The sequence below is a fragment of the Salvia miltiorrhiza genome, chromosome 8 (assembly GCF_028751815.1).
Source record: "Salvia miltiorrhiza cultivar Shanhuang (shh) chromosome 8, IMPLAD_Smil_shh, whole genome shotgun sequence".
Lineage (NCBI taxonomy): Eukaryota > Viridiplantae > Streptophyta > Magnoliopsida > Lamiales > Lamiaceae > Salvia > Salvia miltiorrhiza.
Window position 1 is genome coordinate 56,499,074 of NC_080394.1, and position 15,994 is coordinate 56,515,067.

Genomic DNA, 15,994 nt, shown 5'->3' on the forward strand with positions numbered 1-15,994 from the left:
ACTGAATCTGGGGAATAAATACTCTCTAAACTGAGTGAGGCGAAGTCACGAATCAGTTCCTTCTGCTGGGTGATGAAATACCCTAGCTTACCCTTCGTCTTTCGACTTCGAGCATCAGCTACTACGTTCACTTTTTCTGGATGGTAACTAACGGTGTTATCATAATCCTTTACTAATTCGAGCCATCTTCAAATCCTTTTGCTCGAATGAGTACTTTAAACTCTTATGATCTGTAAAGATCTCACACTTAACTCCATAGAGGTAGTGTCTCCAAATCTTCAGCGCGTGCACAACGGCTGCTAGTTCTAAATCATGAGTTTGGTAGTTCAACTCATGGGGCTTCAATTGACGAGACGTGTATGCTATCACTTTCTAATTTTGCATCAACACGCAACCCAATCCTAGTTTCGAGGCTTCAGTGTACACCTCAAATTCTTCATTCTCCCCTGGTATTGCTAACACTGGTGCAGTAGTCAACCTAGTCTTGAGCTACTTAAAACTTTGTTTACAAGCTTCGGACCAAACATACTTAGTCCCTTTTCTTAAAAGTCGAGTCATTGGCCTAGCCAATTTCGAGAATCTTTCGATGAACCTTTTGTTGTAATCTGCTAGATCGAGAAAACTTCTGATCTTATTGACATTTGATGGTGCCTTCCATTCCTTGACTGCTTCGACCTTGGCGGGTCTACTTTGATTCCTTCAGTCGACACTATGTGACCGAGAAACATAACTTCCTTTAACCAAAATTCACACTTGTTGAATTTGGTAAACCATTTCTCATTGCGCAGGGTTTTGAGTACGATGCGTAAGTGCTCTTCATGTTGTTCTTCGGTCTTAGAGTATACGAGGATGTCGTCGATAAACACTAAGACAAAACTATCGAGATACTGATGGAAAACTCTATTCATTAGGTCCATGAAAACTGCTGGGGCATTCGTTAAATCGAAGGGCATCACTGTGAACTCGTAAAGTCCATAACGCGTTCGAAACGCTGTCTTTGGAATGTCTTCTCTTTTCATCCTGAGTTGGTGGTAATCAGATCTTAGGTCAATCTTGGAAAACACACCGGCTCCTCTCAACTGATTTAACAGGTCGTCTATCCTTGGAAGAGGATATCTATTCTTATGAGCTTGCTTCAACTTCTTATAATCAATACACATCCTTAGTGTATCATCTTTTCTTTTACATCTTTAATTAGTGCTCCCCATAGTGACATACTATGTTGCATGAAACTAGGTCTGGTGAAAATTTGGTAATTCATTGGAAAAAAATATCTTTGTACTCTCAAATCTGTTGAACTTCCTTAATTGTTTCCTTCGTCCTAAGTGATCTTTTCAGATTGACTAGGGAATTCTAACATCAAACTTTTCTCATCATCTTCGTAACTTTCACTTCGAGGATTAATGGCACTCCTTCTGCCATGTAAACTCATTTTCCCATTTCCAAATGGTTATTTAATGGGGGTTTCTAAGTTTCCATTGTGGTGGCGTTCCAACTTTATTCTTGCTGTAGCTTCTGGCACTTTAGCCAAAGCATTCACTCTCTTAGCTTGAGCCTACTAGCCTTGGGGTTGGGTTATACCTTAAGTTTAGTTCTAGTGCTTTCCTTCCATTTAAAGGTTTCCTCTATTTCTTTCATTCCATTTCCTTTTTCTTTACCTCCATCTTGAGGTGGTGTACATATCTTGTTTGTGCGTGAACTTTTTACTTCTCCATTTGTTGTAGTGACTCGGTGGTGAGAGTCTCGTTCATTGCTTGTTCCTTCGTAATGTCTCCCTGGTTCACTAGGGGAATTGAATATCTCATGACGCGATTCATTCACGAACTCCTTTACGCATTTCTTATTATTGTCCACCATGTGGACCACATATTGACAGCTGGTTGAAAACTAATGATAAACTGAGTAATTCTAATCGCTACTATACTTATCATGATAAAAGATATTCTATTGTGACAACTATATAGTGCGAGTCTATATATATTGTAGTGATGCTCTACCTCGAGATCAAAAATCTTAATTGACAATCACCGAGATCTTAGTCATGTGGGCTGGCCAGACCCAACAAAACGAATCACTCAGTCAAATGGGAACTTCGCCCCCAATCATGTCAACTTCTTATTCATGTAAGTCTCTGGTCAAACTTCTAACTTAAAACTTACTAGTAAGTACTTCATCATAAGTCATTGATACCATGAAAGTCCATTCTATGCCGTTCTAGCAAAGCTATCACGACTGACATCATAATCATAAGCAACATAAGTTCTTATGTGAAAAACTTAATCTCACCGCTATTGAAATAGCTCAAGTGAATTCTTAGTCTTAAGGCAGTGCCTCTATGTTGTAACATCTCTATGTTAAACATTTCTATCTTACCAGTCTTTACTTAAATCGATCAAGCGGTGCTATCACGATTAACATTCTCAAAACATTCTTGGGTGGTACTCAAACAGTTTGCAAGAGGATCCACCATTCTAATCGTATAGGCAGCTTGCCTAAAACGACAACATAAAGCTTTCTTATTCGTTCATTCTCTTAGAAACTTGAAACATGTTGACATTAAATGCCACATGAAACTTTTCTATTGCCGGCAAGATTCAAATAATCTAACTCGACCATTCATCTGGTATTCGTGAAAGGCTCAATAGTCCTAAACACGACTTTAACTCATCTTATCGTTAAGGGCTCGGGTAGTCCCAAACACGATACTTACTTATCTTATCGTTAAGGGCTCGGGTTGTCCCAAACACGATACTTACTTATCTTATCGTTAAGGGCTCGGGTTGTCCCAAACACGATAATTACTCATCTTATCGTTAAGGGCTCGGGTTGTCCCAAACACGATAATTACTGGTTACATGGGTCGGAGACCCAAAATAACAATATGAAAGCGATTAACAATTCATAACTTATAGCATATGGAAAGCGGTAAGCAATTCACATAGCATCATTCATTGAAAGCGCACACTTTTTCTTTTCTTGGAAACATTCATAACATCTGAAATACATATATGTATATTTTGAAACTATTATCGTACCTTGGTTGCGGCAGTGTGACGGTGAGCTGAGGGCTACTGATATTCTTAGAAGTCTAGAGATACTATTCTAGACTCGACATTGAAAAGCTTATGGTTATCAGAAACATGAAAGGAAAATCATGCTCTGATACCATTCTGTCACACCCCAATTCTTGAATGAATAAATATAATCGAGGTGCAACTAATTCATAGAAATAAACAAGAAACAACCTTGTAAAAACCCGAAATAGGATAGAAAGTCGGGCTATGCCCCTTTGGATCACAAGTTTTGTTTCATGCTTCTGACAACCGACATTCATTGGCATAAATTTAGTAGTGAAGAGTCTAAGCTCGGTCAGGTATATCATTTGAAATTTAACATGAAGATCTTAAGTTGGAAAAACAAAAGACTGATATGAGTAATTGCTACAGCGGAAGTCTAACATAGGAATTTATCGCTAGCCTCAGCTCCGTCCCGTCAGCACCGGCCAGCCAACCTGAAAACATTTGAAAGTATTTTTGGGCTAAGTACTAATGTACTTAGTGGGCATGCATTTTCATAAACATTTCATTATTTTCTTAAAGACAGTTTATCCAATCATACTTGACATGACTTAGAAGGTTTTAAATTGAAAGAAGTACTTCTAAGCATGTTAAAACATTTTCTTTCATTTGTGCGCACATGTCACACTCCCTTTCTGTTACTCGCTGTGATCCCGGACCTCTAGCCACCGACGGATCTCTGTCTCCTGCTTACTTGAACTGAGGGCGTAACCCAGACAAGTTTACTTTGACCTCGGGACGCTACCCAGGCAGACCTGATATTTCTCATGCTCCGGAACACATCCAGCCGAGCACCCTTATAACGCCTCTGGTTAGAGCCCGATGGAGATCAACCCACCGAGTCAACTAACAAGTGTACACAATTCTCAAACAACGTATTAGGTCATAAGAGAACCTCAATTGATTAACTGCGCGAGCCTTAAACAGAGCAGAGTGCACATAAACATTTTATTGGATAAACAGTTTTCATTACATTAAATAAACAATTTGCATTTTATTGAAACATTTAGAGCTTAATAACTCAATCATACTTTGTACATTTGGAAAGTAAGCCCACATGGTTAGGCAAAGCCTGAAGATCATAATCACATATAAACATGTCTTGGGAAAGCAGCGCTAATCCCCCTGGTCACAAAGCCTACAAGAAATTCTATTCTCAATAGGTCTCCTTAAATCTAATCTTAAGTCATGGTGTAGTGCTTAACATTCTATGATTCACTTAGCCGGGTTTTCAAAATTTAATAAATAAATAATTGAAAACATTTCTCTTGAGTTAAGAACACCAACAATATTCTTACTCATCTTCCTTTAATAATTGGAATTATAAATAAAACCAATTAAATCATAAATACTTTTATTGCAAAATATAATGCAATTTCATGTCATGCTTAGCATATAATAAGTAATTTACTTAAAATATGCACATAATAATAATATAATATTATTATGCAAATTAAAAATAATTAATCAAACTTAATAAGTCTAATTAATTAAAATAGTGTATCTCCTTTAAATAAAAATCTGCATAAATCCAATTAAATAAATTAATAAAGGCCCAACAGATTTAAAAATTAAAAGCCCAGCTGAAACAAAAATAAATAAAATCTCGGCCCATGACTCGAGCCCACTACTAATTAAAATCGGCCCACTCTCTAACAAAGCCCTACCCCAAAGCCCAACCCTCACCCTAGCCCACTGACTCCACCCTCTTATCTCCCTCAGCCGCACAACACTCACACACACATAGCAGCTGCGCCTTCCTCTCCCTCTCTCGGCTCCCTGCCACCTCGCGCCGGACGGCAGTGCTGCCGCCGGACGCTGGCGGCTGACTCCGCCTCTCCTCAACTTCTCTCCCTCTTCCCTCATCCCTCGCTTCACGCCAAACCCCCTTCTCCCTCATCCTCACTCATCAAACTGACCCGCCGCCGTGGAGACTCGCCGGAGACGTAGCAGCGACGAGCCGCCGCCACCAGCTCTCTCTCTGACAGTGGTCGAGCGACAGCAGCCAAGGCCGCCGAGCTCTACCTCCCTCCGCTGAACTTTGGCCGACGGCAGCAGCTTCATGCCGCCACCATCGCCGCCCTCTTATCTCCCTCGGAAATCTCTCTATGACTCCCGCCGACGAGCAGCAGCCGGAGCCGCCCGCCGGAGCCCTAACCTCCACCCAGACCAGCTCCGACCAGCCACATGAACTCTCCCTCGTCCGTGGCCGGACGACAGCAACAGCAAGGCTGCCGCGCCCTGGCCTCCCTCTTCCACTCTCGCCGATCTCTCGACCCCAGCAGCAGCCTCTCGAACTTCACACACACACACACCATCACACACAAAAGCATCTTATGAAAGAAAAATACTTTGATAGCTCAAGTGCTGAAAATTTCTTTTGTGTATATGTATGTAAAGATTATACTTGAAGTAAAATTTTGTCATATGGTCAGTACATAAAAGTTCATGTGTCTCTGGTATGAGGGATGACTCTTAGTGTATATATGATGCTGGATTATCGATTACCTCCGTGAAAGCAGACTGGTTTTCTCCAATTTACGGATGAGAGAGGATTTCAGATGAAGCTATTGCCTGTTGATTAGAGTTGTTATGTGTGGGTTGTGTCTGCTTGGATTATCATAGATGAAATCAATGCAGGCTTTCTGTAAAAATACAGAAGCAGAAACCTTCCGTGAAAGAAGAAAAATGATGAGCTTGTTGTTGAAAAGCTAATTGAAGAAGGGAAAAGCTCCACGGTGAGAGGTTTGTGTGAAAGATTTGGCTGATTTGCTAAGTGGAATTTTGACAGCATAAAAACAAAAGAAAGTGGAAACAAAAGAGAGTGGACAACTAAAGCAAAAGAATTTGATAAGATATAAGATGATTTGATAAGATATGAGAGGATTTAATTGTGACATGTATGAAAAAAATAATCATGATATAGGGTGGCTATTAGGAACATAAAATACCGGGACTGTAATAATACTTCAGGGTTCGCTAAATAAATAGCTCGTGAAAATACTTGAATGCTAAATTAAATAAATATGCAATGCATATAAATTCAATAACTAAATTTACAAATGTTTTTGTAAATCATTTTTGTTGGAATTAAAAATAAATTCTTTTTCTCAGTCCGGCGTGAATCATCTTAAATCTAAGTTCGAAAATAAATTCTAAATTTAGCTCGGGGAAACGGGGTATTACATCCCTCCCTCCTTAAAAAAAATTTCGTCCTCGAAATTACATACCTTGATAATCTAGCTGGGTATACTAGTCTTTCATTTCATTCATCTCTTTTGTGACATTTTCCATCCTGTGATGATTCCACTTCATGATGAGAACAAAATTATTGTCTCATAAAACTTGAACCTTGCGATCAAGTATCTGGACTGGTTTTTCTTCATAACTTAAGTCCTGACTAGGACTACTTTATCTGGCTTAATCAAATGCTTTGGATTAAACACATACTTTCTTGACTGAGAGACATGAAACACATTGTGCACGTCTCCAATACTGGGTGGCAATGCCAACCTATAGGCTACAGGGCCTATCTTATCTAGGATCTCAAAAAGTCCTATATAACGGGGTCGTAACTTGCCCCTTTTTTTTTCTGAAACGTATAACTCCCTTTGAGGGAGAAACTTTGAGGAAAACTCGATCTCCAACATTGAATTCTAACTCCGATCGGCGTTTATCGGCGTAAGACTTTTGCCTATCTTGAGCTTCTTTGATTCTTTGCTTGATGTGGTCGACCTTCTCAACCATCTGTTGGACCAGTTCAGGACCTAACAGCTTTCTTTCACCCACTTCATCTTAGTAAAGTGATGAACTATATTTTCAGCCATACAAGGCCTCATCTGGATTATTCCAAATGTTGCTTGATAACTATTGTTATAAGCAAATTCTACGAGAGGTAACAAATCCTCCTAACTTCTACCTTTGTCTGCGACAATCGTTCGCAACAAAAATTTTAGAATCTGAATCGTTCTTTCTGACTGTCCGTTAGTCTGAGGATGGTACGTTGTGCTGAAATTCAGCTGAGTGCCCATTGCTTCTTGTAAACTTTTCCAGAAACGTGAGGTGAATCTAGTGTCACGATCTGACGTGATAGATACAGGTACACCGTGGAGGCGTACTATCTCTTTGACATATAACTTTGCAAGTTTCTCCAATCCAAATGTCATTTGAATTGGTAGAAAGTGCGCTGACTTTGATAATCGGTCCACTATGACGCTATATCTCTTTTTATTACTTTCCACCAGAAAATTTTCTTTAAATCCTGGTGCATCTTTGTACTGCCTGGATGTGCAGTGTAAGGAGTATCATGAGCCTCGCTCATAATCTCGTTCTTTAATTCTTCTTTGTGTGGCACACATAATCTTTCACCAACCATAAGTGCGTTATCCTTTGCTTCAGTGAATCCTTTCGTTTCATTCGTTCTTGCAGCGAGACGCATCTTCTCCAAGAACCAATCTTCTCTTTGTGCTTGCACAATTCTTTCTCTTAAATCAGGTTTAGCTGTCAGCGCAGCTACACAACCCGATACTGAATCTGGGGAATAAATACTCTCTAAACTGAGTGAGGCGAAGTCACGAATCAGTTCCTTCTGCTGGGTGATGAAATACCCTAGCTTACCCTTCGTCTTTCGACTTCGAGCATCAGCTACTACGTTCACTTTTTCTGGATGGTAACTAACGGTGTTATCATAATCCTTTACTAATTCGAGCCATCTTCAAATCCTTTTGCTCGAATGAGTACTTTAAACTCTTATGATCTGTAAAGATCTCACACTTAACTCCATAGAGGTAGTGTCTCCAAATCTTCAGCGCGTGCACAACGGCTGCTAGTTCTAAATCATGAGTTTGGTAGTTCAACTCATGGGGCTTCAATTGACGAGACGTGTATGCTATCACTTTCTAATTTTGCATCAACACGCAACCCAATCCTAGTTTCGAGGCTTCAGTGTACACCTCAAATTCTTCATTCTCCCCTGGTATTGCTAACACTGGTGCAGTAGTCAACCTAGTCTTGAGCTACTTAAAACTTTGTTTACAAGCTTCGGACCAAACATACTTAGTCCCTTTTCTTAAAAGTCGAGTCATTGGCCTAGCCAATTTCGAGAATCTTTCGATGAACCTTTTGTTGTAATCTGCTAGATCGAGAAAACTTCTGATCTTATTGACATTTGATGGTGCCTTCCATTCCTTGACTGCTTCGACCTTGGCGGGTCTACTTTGATTCCTTCAGTCGACACTATGTGACCGAGAAACATAACTTCCTTTAACCAAAATTCACACTTGTTGAATTTGGTAAACCATTTCTCATTGCGCAGGGTTTTGAGTACGATGCGTAAGTGCTCTTCATGTTGTTCTTCGGTCTTAGAGTATACGAGGATGTCGTCGATAAACACTAAGACAAAACTATCGAGATACTGATGGAAAACTCTATTCATTAGGTCCATGAAAACTGCTGGGGCATTCGTTAAATCGAAGGGCATCACTGTGAACTCGTAAAGTCCATAACGCGTTCGAAACGCTGTCTTTGGAATGTCTTCTCTTTTCATCCTGAGTTGGTGGTAATCAGATCTTAGGTCAATCTTGGAAAACACACCGGCTCCTCTCAACTGATTTAACAGGTCGTCTATCCTTGGAAGAGGATATCTATTCTTATGAGCTTGCTTCAACTTCTTATAATCAATACACATCCTTAGTGTATCATCTTTTCTTTTACATCTTTAATTAGTGCTCCCCATAGTGACATACTATGTTGCATGAAACTAGGTCTGGTGAAAATTTGGTAATTCATTGGAAAAAAATATCTTTGTACTCTCAAATCTGTTGAACTTCCTTAATTGTTTCCTTCGTCCTAAGTGATCTTTTCAGATTGACTAGGGAATTCTAACATCAAACTTTTCTCATCATCTTCGTAACTTTCACTTCGAGGATTAATGGCACTCCTTCTGCCATGTAAACTCATTTTCCCATTTCCAAATGGTTATTTAATGGGGGTTTCTAAGTTTCCATTGTGGTGGCGTTCCAACTTTATTCTTGCTGTAGCTTCTGGCACTTTAGCCAAAGCATTCACTCTCTTAGCTTGAGCCTACTAGCCTTGGGGTTGGGTTATACCTTAAGTTTAGTTCTAGTGCTTTCCTTCCATTTAAAGGTTTCCTCTATTTCTTTCATTCCATTTCCTTTTTCTTTACCTCCATCTTGAGGTGGTGTACATATCTTGTTTGTGCGTGAACTTTTTACTTCTCCATTTGTTGTAGTGACTCGGTGGTGAGAGTCTCGTTCATTGCTTGTTCCTTCGTAATGTCTCCCTGGTTCACTAGGGGAATTGAATATCTCATGACGCGATTCATTCACGAACTCCTTTACGCATTTCTTATTATTGTCCACCATGTGGACCACATATTGACAGCTGGTTGAAAACTAATGATAAACTGAGTAATTCTAATCGCTACTATACTTATCATGATAAAAGATATTCTATTGTGACAACTATATAGTGCGAGTCTATATATATTGTAGTGATGCTCTACCTCGAGATCAAAAATCTTAATTGACAATCACCGAGATCTTAGTCATGTGGGCTGGCCAGACCCAACAAAACGAATCACTCAGTCAAATGGGAACTTCGCCCCCAATCATGTCAACTTCTTATTCATGTAAGTCTCTGGTCAAACTTCTAACTTAAAACTTACTAGTAAGTACTTCATCATAAGTCATTGATACCATGAAAGTCCATTCTATGCCGTTCTAGCAAAGCTATCACGACTGACATCATAATCATAAGCAACATAAGTTCTTATGTGAAAAACTTAATCTCACCGCTATTGAAATAGCTCAAGTGAATTCTTAGTCTTAAGGCAGTGCCTCTATGTTGTAACATCTCTATGTTAAACATTTCTATCTTACCAGTCTTTACTTAAATCGATCAAGCGGTGCTATCACGATTAACATTCTCAAAACATTCTTGGGTGGTACTCAAACAGTTTGCAAGAGGATCCACCATTCTAATCGTATAGGCAGCTTGCCTAAAACGACAACATAAAGCTTTCTTATTCGTTCATTCTCTTAGAAACTTGAAACATGTTGACATTAAATGCCACATGAAACTTTTCTATTGCCGGCAAGATTCAAATAATCTAACTCGACCATTCATCTGGTATTCGTGAAAGGCTCAATAGTCCTAAACACGACTTTAACTCATCTTATCGTTAAGGGCTCGGGTAGTCCCAAACACGATACTTACTTATCTTATCGTTAAGGGCTCGGGTTGTCCCAAACACGATACTTACTTATCTTATCGTTAAGGGCTCGGGTTGTCCCAAACACGATAATTACTCATCTTATCGTTAAGGGCTCGGGTTGTCCCAAACACGATAATTACTGGTTACATGGGTCGGAGACCCAAAATAACAATATGAAAGCGATTAACAATTCATAACTTATAGCATATGGAAAGCGGTAAGCAATTCACATAGCATCATTCATTGAAAGCGCACACTTTTTCTTTTCTTGGAAACATTCATAACATCTGAAATACATATATGTATATTTTGAAACTATTATCGTACCTTGGTTGCGGCAGTGTGACGGTGAGCTGAGGGCTACTGATATTCTTAGAAGTCTAGAGATACTATTCTAGACTCGACATTGAAAAGCTTATGGTTATCAGAAACATGAAAGGAAAATCATGCTCTGATACCATTCTGTCACACCCCAATTCTTGAATGAATAAATATAATCGAGGTGCAACTAATTCATAGAAATAAACAAGGAACAACCTTGTAAAAACCCGAAATAGGATAGAAAGTCGGGCTATGCCCCTTTGGATCACAAGTTTTGTTTCATGCTTCTGACAACCGACATTCATTGGCATAAATTTAGTAGTGAAGAGTCTAAGCTCGGTCAGGTATATCATTTGAAATTTAACATGAAGATCTTAAGTTGGAAAAACAAAAGACTGATATGAGTAATTGCTACAGCGGAAGTCTAACATAGGAATTTATCGCTAGCCTCAGCTCCGTCCCGTCAGCACCGGCCAGCCAACCTGAAAACATTTGAAAGTATTTTTGGGCTAAGTACTAATGTACTTAGTGGGCATGCATTTTCATAAACATTTCATTATTTTCTTAAAGACAGTTTATCCAATCATACTTGACATGACTTAGAAGGTTTTAAATTGAAAGAAGTACTTCTAAGCATGTTAAAACATTTTCTTTCATTTGTGCGCACATGTCACACTCCCTTTCTGTTACTCGCTGTGATCCCGGACCTCTAGCCACCGACGGATCTCTGTCTCCTGCTTACTTGAACTGAGGGCGTAACCCAGACAAGTTTACTTTGACCTCGGGACGCTACCCAGGCAGGCCTGATATTTCTCATGCTCCGGAACACATCCAGCCGAGCACCCTTATAACGCCTCTGGTTAGAGCCCGATGGAGATCAACCCACCGAGTCAACTAACAAGTGTACACAATTCTCAAACAACGTATTAGGTCATAAGAGAACCTCAATTGATTAACTGCGCGAGCCTTAAACAGAGCAGAGTGCACATAAACATTTTATTGGATAAACAGTTTTCATTACATTAAATAAACAATTTGCATTTTATTGAAACATTTAGAGCTTAATAACTCAATCATACTTTGTACATTTGGAAAGTAAGCCCACCTGGTTAGGCAAAGCCTGAAGATCATAATCACATATAAACATGTCTTGGGAAAGCAGCGCTAATCCCCCTGGTCACAAAGCCTACAAGAAATTCTATTCTCAATAGGTCTCCTTAAATCTAATCTTAAGTCATGGTGTAGTGCTTAACATTCTATGATTCACTTAGCCGGGTTTTCAAAATTTAATAAATAAATAATTGAAAACATTTCTCTTGAGTTAAGAACACCAACAATATTCTTACTCATCTTCCTTTAATAATTGGAATTATAAATAAAACCAATTAAATCATAAATACTTTTATTGCAAAATATAATGCAATTTCATGTCATGCTTAGCATATAATAAGTAATTTACTTAAAATATGCACATAATAATAATATAATATTATTATGCAAATTAAAAATAATTAATCAAACTTAATAAGTCTAATTAATTAAAATAGTGTATCTCCTTTAAATAAAAATCTGCATAAATCCAATTAAATAAATTAATAAAGGCCCAACAGATTTAAAAATTAAAAGCCCAGCTGAAACAAAAATAAATAAAATCTCGGCCCATGACTCGAGCCCACTACTAATTAAAATCGGCCCACTCTCTAACAAAGCCCTACCCCAAAGCCCAACCCTCACCCTAGCCCACTGACTCCACCCTCTTATCTCCCTCAGCCGCACAACACTCACACACACATAGCAGCTGCGCCTTCCTCTCCCTCTCTCGGCTCCCTGCCACCTCGCGCCGGACGGCAGTGCTGCCGCCGGACGCTGGCGGCTGACTCCGCCTCTCCTCAACTTCTCTCCCTCTTCCCTCATCCCTCGCTTCACGCCAAACCCCCTTCTCCCTCATCCTCACTCATCAAACTGACCCGCCGCCGTGGAGACTCGCCGGAGACGTAGCAGCGACGAGCCGCCGCCACCAGCTCTCTCTCTGACAGTGGTCGAGCGACAGCAGCCAAGGCCGCCGAGCTCTACCTCCCTCCGCTGAACTTTGGCCGACGGCAGCAGCTTCATGCCGCCACCATCGCCGCCCTCTTATCTCCCTCGGAAATCTCTCTATGACTCCCGCCGACGAGCAGCAGCCGGAGCCGCCCGCCGGAGCCCTAACCTCCACCCAGACCAGCTCCGACCAGCCACATGAACTCTCCCTCGTCCGTGGCCGGACGACAGCAACAGCAAGGCTGCCGCGCCCTGGCCTCCCTCTTCCACTCTCGCCGATCTCTCGACCCCAGCAGCAGCCTCTCGAACTTCACACACACACACACACCATCACACACAAAAGCATCTTATGAAAGAAAAATACTTTGATAGCTCAAGTGCTGAAAATTTCTTTTGTGTATATGTATGTAAAGATTATACTTGAAGTAAAATTTTGTCATATGGTCAGTACATAAAAGTTCATGTGTCTCTGGTATGAGGGATGACTCTTAGTGTATATATGATGCTGGATTATCGATTACCTCCGTGAAAGCAGACTGGTTTTCTCCAATTTACGGATGAGAGAGGATTTCAGATGAAGCTATTGCCTGTTGATTAGAGTTGTTATGTGTGGGTTGTGTCTGCTTGGATTATCATAGATGAAATCAATGCAGGCTTTCTGTAAAAATACAGAAGCAGAAACCTTCCGTGAAAGAAGAAAAATGATGAGCTTGTTGTTGAAAAGCTAATTGAAGAAGGGAAAAGCTCCACGGTGAGAGGTTTGTGTGAAAGATTTGGCTGATTTGCTAAGTGGAATTTTGACAGCATAAAAACAAAAGAAAGTGGAAACAAAAGAGAGTGGACAACTAAAGCAAAAGAATTTGATAAGATATAAGATGATTTGATAAGATATGAGAGGATTTAATTGTGACATGTATGAAAAAAATAATCATGATATAGGGTGGCTATTAGGAACATAAAATACCGGGACTGTAATAATACTTCAGGGTTCGCTAAATAAATAGCTCGTGAAAATACTTGAATGCTAAATTAAATAAATATGCAATGCATATAAATTCAATAACTAAATTTACAAATGTTTTTGTAAATCATTTTTGTTGGAATTAAAAATAAATTCTTTTTCTCAGTCCGGCGTGAATCATCTTAAATCTAAGTTCGAAAATAAATTCTAAATTTAGCTCGGGGAAACGGGGTATTACATTATATTAACAATTACTCCATCCGCCCACAAAAACAGTCTATTTTTGTCATTTAAGGACGTCCACAAAAATTAGTCTCATTATATTTTTGGAAACTTTACATCACATGATGGATCTTTTTCTTCACTCACAATATAATTAATTATCATTATTTACACTACTATTTACGTGTGATCCTTTCTCTACTCACAATACACTAATAATTTTTATTAAAATTTGTATCGTCTGTTTCTAGGACTATTTTTCATGGATGAAAAAAATATAAAACATATACATAATTTATATGACCCTAAAATTATAATCACCGCGCCTAGCGCGGGAGATACACTAGTATATATAAAAAGCAAAGTAAATGTAAATAAGTTCAATTGCAAGGATATAATTGGAATTGGAAAAAAAATTGCATCACTCACGCAATCACGCTAATAACTACTACCATGAAATTCTCTCTCTCAAAAAAAAAAAAAAACAACTACCGTGAATGGTGAACACAAGAAAGAAAACTGCCAAATGTTTAGTGTTAATTCCGATTGTTAAGGTCTTAAGGATATAGTTTAAATTTTCAATTTATTTCCTTTTTTTTCTCATTTTGTAGATAAAACATATTTTATCATTTTCATGAAATAAAGATGATTATGAGTAAATCATTTACATAATTTTTAAAAAAAAATATATGCTATCAATTATTATCATTTTCGTACTTTTGATTTTAGTTTTCAATATTTATTTCATCATCAAATAAATGAAAATTGAATTCATAATTAAATATTTAATTTTTATTGAATCAAAAGTTATAAAAGAGAGATAAATAAAATCATATATGTTTGAATTTATTCACAATTATTGTTGCTTTCTAAATATGATAACTTTTTTATTTTTATTAATGTATGTATTTTTTTATATTCGTACAATTATCTTTTATAGGTATTAAATTAAGTTTGGATATCTTTGCATGTCTACTAATATTTTAAAAATAATGTGTAGAGATATGGTCTGTCAAGGACCAATATGCTTAATAACAACTATTCATAATTTACGTAGTGAATTCATAGACAACTTATTTTATATTGATAAATCTGATTTAATTTGGATAATTATATAAAGTTCCTATATAAATGATATTATATCTATATATAGGCACATGTTATATACTTATATTTTGATACGAATTACTTAGGCTATATTAAAATATTAGATCACTTTGCAAATAATAATTTTGGTATAAAATTTTAATTTTATTAGTTTGCATTAATATTATAAATATATATATATATATATATATATATATATATATATATATATATATATATGCACAACTTACGTGATGAGGATGAAATTGAGCACTTAAATATATTCATATCTAACTTCAGTGAAAATACGAAACATGAAGATAAAACCGCAGATCTGAGGCTAAAGGGGAATCATAATAAAAGTGGGAAACGAAACATTTATATTCTAACTACATAGATACAAACTTTAAATACGTGGCAACCAACAATTTGCACTTCTCAAATATTATATTTGGGCTTCGAAATCAGACTAAATGAGCCTTAGTATTGTATCTCAATAATAGACTATAAATAGACCCCTTAAGATTAAATATAAATAAGTCCTTCCATAAGAAGAAATCAAATCAACAAATGCTATCTTCCTTTTCACATTTTTTGAAGAGTCAATTTCTTTGTTTTTAGCTCTTAGCTCGATTTTCTTCACTTTTTCATAAATTTGCCGTTGAATCTAATACCCAACTCAACATTACACGAGTCTAAAATTATATTCACCGCGCTATGGTACACTAGTGTATATAAAAAGCAAAGTAAATGTCAATAAATTTAATTTGAAGGGTAATTTTGGAATTGAGAAAAATCTTAATAATTAAAACGTAATTAGTGGTTTAGTTTTTAGTTTCAAACGGTTACACTTAGTACTTCTCCATTTACTTTTTATTCTCATTCATTATATAAAACTTTTTTTTCTATTTATTTTATAATTTTATTATGAATATAATACACATAATGCATCTTAAATAAAAGATCATAGAAAGATCTTTAATTTGATATATAATATGTAAAAAATTAATTTAAAATAAATAAGTTGTTATCATTTAAAGTTTAACCATATTCAAA

General features: G+C 37.6%; 2 long non-coding RNA genes across 2 annotated transcripts; both read right to left on the reverse strand.

The window, feature by feature from the left end:
* Positions 1-3,269: 3,269 nt before the first annotated feature.
* On the reverse strand, positions 3,270-6,025 carry LOC130999401 (uncharacterized). Its single transcript, XR_009093499.1, has 2 exons — positions 5,586-6,025; positions 3,270-3,511 (listed from the first exon to the last, which is right to left on the reverse strand). It is a non-coding gene; the product is annotated as an uncharacterized LOC130999401 (long non-coding RNA).
* A 4,802-nt stretch (positions 6,026-10,827) lies between these two features.
* LOC130999398 (uncharacterized) lies at positions 10,828-13,601 on the reverse strand. The gene is made up of 3 exons (XR_009093494.1): positions 13,191-13,601; positions 11,738-11,818; positions 10,828-11,114 (listed from the first exon to the last, which is right to left on the reverse strand). It is a non-coding gene; the product is annotated as an uncharacterized LOC130999398 (long non-coding RNA).
* Between the last annotated feature and the right edge of the window lie 2,393 nt (positions 13,602-15,994).